Source organism: Tachysurus fulvidraco, chromosome 2 (genome assembly GCF_022655615.1).
Source record: "Tachysurus fulvidraco isolate hzauxx_2018 chromosome 2, HZAU_PFXX_2.0, whole genome shotgun sequence".
In the NCBI taxonomy this organism is placed as follows: domain Eukaryota; kingdom Metazoa; phylum Chordata; class Actinopteri; order Siluriformes; family Bagridae; genus Tachysurus; species Tachysurus fulvidraco.
The window spans coordinates 34,442,212-34,448,661 of record NC_062519.1 but is presented as its reverse complement, the minus strand read 5'-3'; positions in this window follow the sequence as shown (position 1 = coordinate 34,448,661).

Here is a 6,450-nt window from a genome sequence, read left to right as displayed (position 1 = left end):
TTCACAGCTACTTTGTAAATGTTCGCTCTGCAATCTCAGCATTTCATCAATTCTTTTTCCATCTCTGGTATTTCAAGTCAGCTTTGACAATACACCATCTGCAGGCTGCATTATGTGTCTCTTTATGTGGGTCTGTACTGGTGTAGGATCTGGACCACCATTTTACTCTGCTGGCAGCAAGGAATCTGCTGCATGCCAGTGTGAAGCCCATGAAAGCCCCATACTAAGTGCCACAAAACCCACGCTGGGCTTCTCTCATCACCTGGCACTGGACTCTTACCTTCTGGGCATCCATAATGGCACAGCACAATGCTTTCTTTTTATGTGGCTTTCTCTTGTTAGCTTCATGCCTGCAATGTTTCAAAACCTGACTAAGTAATCATCTGTAATCCTTAAATTGACTACACAAGAGCCCAGTCTGGTCTAAAAGGATATGGATAGCTGTAATGCTAATTGAAATTGAGACGTCAGATAAGTAGATTAATGTCTGCTTAGCAAAAAAAGAGCTAAGAGCATGGGCATAGGTAAGGGGTGGCCATCACAAGACTGGTATGAAGTATAGTAGTTTTATTGTAGTAGTAATTATGTTTAATAATATTATACCAAGCAAAAACTGAACAACTTGGAAAACTGCAAGTTGGAGTAGAAACAGGACACACACCACAAACATCTACAGACATTTTGAAAGTTTTTTTTTTCACTGTTGTCCTGTCCTGTTCAGAATTGTCAACATGTCATGGTTATGACAGAATAGATCCTGAACTACATCACCCATCAGCCCCAGCATGTCAGATGTCATGCCACATGTCCCTAATGATCAGTCAAATCCGTTGTGTTACCCCTGATCAGCATCCCTATATAAACCTATACTGCATTTAAGTGTGTGTTTGTCAAGCTGTCATCACTGTCGGCACGTTATATTCGACATGTATACAACACTCGCATATAGCCTTTTTTTATTTTAGCTTGAGGTAATTTTTTTTAATACAATTTTGGTTGTTTGTTTCTTTTGCACTTTATAAAATAAATCATCTGCACTTGCAACAGCCTCTACTCACCACTTGGGTCACAAGTGTAATGTCATGCAGTAACAAGCAAGTTTAGCTAGCTAACGAAAAAGTAAATTCTTTCCTGACCACAACAAACAATAACACTGGATATCTTCAGTTCATAACTAGCTATTGTTAGCAAATGAATTTGTAATGCTAGCATGCTTCATAAAATGTAGCCCAATGTTATGTTGGCTATGAATTTCATTTTGAAGCTTGCTAGACAAACATATGTCGGTTTCATATCCAATGGTAATCCTGTTTAAGCCATATACAGATAGGTGCAGCTACTTTGTCAATTTCTATAGAAGTGGATTAGCATTTTAGTATTTTGCCCTGCCTTGGACAGTCAGCCCAGAAAAGTCATCAGGTCTAGCCTGGCCATGCTATTGTCCACTGGCCCTCAGCTGTCGCATGAAACATCCAGCCTATCTAAGACCACCCCTTAACTCCAAAGTAATAAATAGCTCCTCTAGCACTCAATTAAAAATCTTAAATAGTAGCACTACTTTATAATCCTCTACTTAATTTGTAAGTCATTTCGGATAAAAGAGACCTTTCGAAGTCTACGATTTCAATCCTCAACCTGGTGCCATACAGTGTCATTAACAAAGACATGGTTGATGTGTTTCAAAATTTACTGCAAGGTGATGTCTTTTGGCCTGAGGTAGATGGATGGTAGAGAACAATGCTATTTGAAAGCTAGGGAGGTGCTTTATTTTACTTCTCATAGTCAGTAGAATAAGGAAGCTTGTTTACAAGTGACAAAACAAATGGCTGTGTCGAGCAAGAGGCCATTGCCCGCGTGGTCCTCAATGCCATTCCAGAGTACTGCCCTGAATCCTTCATTACTCACCTTTACAAGCACGATTCACTTTAAACTCCAGTTATTACACTATTACTCATGGCTCGATCCAGTCACACCATCGCTTTGTGTCTGTCTTTACTGTGATGAAACTGGATTTAGTCCTGCATTGGGATAAAAAGGGGAAGAATTTGTAATAAAAAAAGCAATTAATGGACCACACTTTCACAACAGGGCTGCTTTTTTTCTCAAGCAGATGCAACATCATGTTCTTTTTCATGTAGAGCTGCTAGTACATAGAGTAAACATGGCCATATTTTGTTCATTGGTCCTGTAGACAAGATTATCAGAAGACATTCTTGCAAGAGTCAAAATCTGCTGTGCTATAAAGTGCTCCAAACTTCTCACTTCTCTCTTTGATAAACCAAACTTAGATGTGTTGCTCTATTATATAGAAAGCCTCAGTTTTTGTTTTACATTTATATCTGACTCTCTGTGCATGTTCATTATTGACGCCATTTTTGACATTCAGAAATGTCAGATTAGTTTCCTCCACTGTTGAAAATCTAAGGAGAGCACTTGAGAGCTGCCTTCTACGCAAATGCAAATGCTGAATGGCACTTGCCATCTGGAGAGTCACTCCTCAGGAGTTCACTTTGGCAGGAAGTGAGAATAACACCTAGGTTACTCAAACAACTGGTGCAGCCAATAGTCTAGTCAATAATTAACTCCTTCAATAATTAATTAAGTAGGAGTAAAAACTGAAAATCCAGCACGAAAGCCTCAGAGTCAAACTCTAATGGGTAATCAGAATTGAAATTATTACTAGAAAGCATGTTGTGTGGACATCTGGGAGGAAAAATACCAGCCTAATTCTCAATAAAGGCTTGGGGAAGTGATAAATAAGAGGGTTATTATAGGAGAGAACCCGCCTTATTGCTGCTCAGGCAAAGCCTGCGTCATCTGACTCCACCTGTCACATCCTGCATGCGGTAGTGCATCTCCTTATTAATGCCTTATAATGAGCGCCCGTGCTGGGAGTTGGCACCCCGAGCAGTTTTTCCCTAATTAATCATTTCTAGGTTCCTACTGGTTCTGATGTAGCAAGAAACAGCTGAAATGATCAACGGAGGGCCGAGTGGAGGAAACCTTCTGCTGTGCTGTCTCAACATTGAGTGGGAGGCAACTTAATTTAAATCCTAATGGCTTTCTTACTCTGTTTTAAATAACTGAGGCCTAAAAATAGTCTGCATTTTAACAAGTATGATGCAAAAATGAAGTTTCTCTAATAGTATTATCATTTCTTTGTGGTTTTTGGAGTGTAAAGGACTATTTAGATGGATTTCTGGAGAAGCATGAGGGCATCTATAATAATTATGATTTATTAACAGGGGATATGCAACATATGTTTAAATCATAGAGATGGTCACAATACCAAACATTCCAAGTGTAATATGTACAATTTGTATTTTTTTTTTTAACAGAAGCTCATTGTTTTATAGTTTTATTATAACCACTTGTTATAAGGCTTGGGCATTAAAAACTTTATTTATTAAATACTTAAACCAGCCTAATTTAACAGTTTGTGATGCTACTAAATGCTTGGCCAATAAATGCATGAATGGGAAGGTAAACATGCATTATTGTATATATTCATACAGCTCCTGTTTTGTGTTCGGTATTATTAAAAAAATATTAGACAAAGGACGGCACTGTATGCAGAGTTTGTATGGAACTAAAATTACAGTGAAACAATAGAAATAATTTAGTCACTCTACTTTTTTTTTTTATTCAATTCAATTCAATTCAATTCAATTTTATTTGTATAGCGCTTTTTACAATAGACATTGTCTCAAAGCAGCTTTACATAAACACAGAGCAGAAGGTAAACATAATTAATGATAAAGGAATTATTCATTCATTCATTCATTCATTTTCTACCGCTTTATCCGAACTACCTCGGGTCACGGGGAGCCTGTGCCTATCTCAGGCGTCATCGGGCATCAAGGCAGGATACACCCTGGATGGAGTGCCAACCCATCGCAGGGCACACACACTCTCATTCACTCACGCAATCACACACTACGGACAATTTTTCCAGAGATGCCAATCAACCTACCATGCATGTCTTTGGACCGAGGGAGGAAACCGGAGTACCCGGAGGAAACCCCCGAGGCACGGGGAGAACATGCAAACTCCGCACACACAAGGCGGAGGCGGGAATCGAACCCCGACCCTGGAGGTGTGAGGCGAACGTGCTACCCACTAAGCCACCGTGCCCCCCATAAAGGAATTAACGAATAATAAAAGAAATAAGAATTAACAGAATAAAAATTCTAGATTATTATTAGATGTATACAGTTCACAGTGTGTATGTATTTATTCCCCTATGAGCAAGTCTGAGATGACTCAGGCAGCTGCATATAATTATTATTTATAATGTTGCCCACAACATTATAAATGTTGTGGGCAAAAATGCTTTGCTGTTAATGTTTTCAAAAATGTGGACAATTTTCAATACAATTTATATACTACCAATAGGTACGCATATGTAATTACTTTCTTTTGTCACATACATTATAGCAAAGTGAAATTCTGTTCATCAGTTATACCAGCCATGATACAGCACCTCTGTTGCAGAGATGGTTAGGGGTCAAGAGCCCAACAGCTGCAGCTTAGCAGTACTGAGGCTTGAACCCCAACCTTCTGAGCAACAGCCAAGAGCCTTAATTACTTCAGAGACCGTTGTTTCTATTCTAACTATACTCATGTTCGACATACGAATGGGCTGAATGTGCGCCGTGATGATGATACATGACACCCTTTAGCACAAAATTGCACAAAACCTGCTGTTATTTGGAAAAAAAATTGCAAGTGCCTCCAGATATTGGTTTGACTTTGTGTTCATTTCTGTGATCAGAATATCATGAAATCACCAACCACATGTAAATGTAATCCAATCCATCCAGTGCTTAAAGTATGGCCAAAAAAAAAAAAAAAAAAAAAAAAAAGAATATATATATATATATATATATATATATATATATATAAATATATATATATATATATATATATATATAAAATGAACTGCAGGCATACATTATATGTATGCTGCACTGTAAAGATACCAAGTCTAACTCATTATATGTCCATTTTTGTTGTACAGTTTTTTTTGTGAGCTTTACTGCAGAAATTCATTTTATAATCAGGATTATTTTTCTCATGACCAAGCTACAATAGTGTTAATTCCTGCCAGAAGAAATACTGTAAGATTATTTTAGTGCCAACTTATGGTAGAGCGAGTTCACCACATGGGTCACATGCAGATTACTGTAATTGTTGGACTAGCAACAATACACTAAAATGAATACACTGAATACACTAAACTACTATTTTATAATTACAATTAGGCAGAAATTCTGATAATATTTTTTCTTACACTGTATAAGAATAATCATGAAAATATAATGGTATTATATTTAATTGCTATGTGACTTTTTATATCTTCTCACTTTTACTGATGGTACCTCAGCCGCTGGGATTTAAAAATAAAAAATCAGACGCTCAAAAGAAAAACAGTCAATGCTCAAAAAATGCAGATGATGCGAACTTGTTACAAAGTGCAATCACAATAAAGCAGCATCTTTTTCTTTTTTTTCCATCAAGCGTCGCAGTCAGGAACAAGTGAAAGCAGAGAAAAATGCAATGAAGCAATTTTTCCTCACTCCCCTTAGAAATAAAAAATTAAACACAATGTTTGCTAAATAAATAAATAAATAAATAAATAAATAAATAAATAAATAAATAAAAACATTATTTCTTATCTATTTTTATATATTTTATATATTTCTTTTAGTCATTAATCCTGTTTTCTCTGTACAGTCTGATTTTAATTGCTCGTCTGGCACCACCGGAAACAATCTGCATGGCTCAGGGTGAAATTATGAGCAGAACCAACCCACTCCATGCATTGTATGCTTCTGCATGGAAGCATGTATGGTGTTTAAATTACTCTTCTCGTCCTTTAATTCCTTTATATGACTACAATTAGCTCCAGAATGATTTGTATGCTTGATGAAGATGGGTGAAAAGGTTATGCAGAAAATGTCTGTAGCTAATAAAGGAAAAAAAAAAAGAATGTTTATTCATACATTCATTCATTCATCTTCAGTAACTACTTTGTCCTCTCTAACCTTTTATGTAAATGCAATTACAGTAAAGTGACATTATAATTATTGGCACCCCTAAATTTATTACTTAATGTAACCTTATTGTAGTATTATCTTATAAGGGTTAACGAGAGCAAGGAATCGGGAAAATATTCACAATACAGAAACCTCTCCATATTCATAGTCCCAAGTTGTCTGCAGCTCAGCCCATAGGTTCCCCGTGTAAGGTTATGTCAGAAAAGCTTGTAACTTTCCTTAAAAAGGGTGAGGCAAATAAAAATATAAAGTGTGACATAAATTAGAGAAACATTTGACTATGTTAAATCTGTAGATGCAAAAAAGAAATTTGACCATGCAACCCGATTTTAGGTTGTGTTAGTATTAACTAGCTTAAGATTGTGATTAGACTTCTTCCATGTCTTTCAGT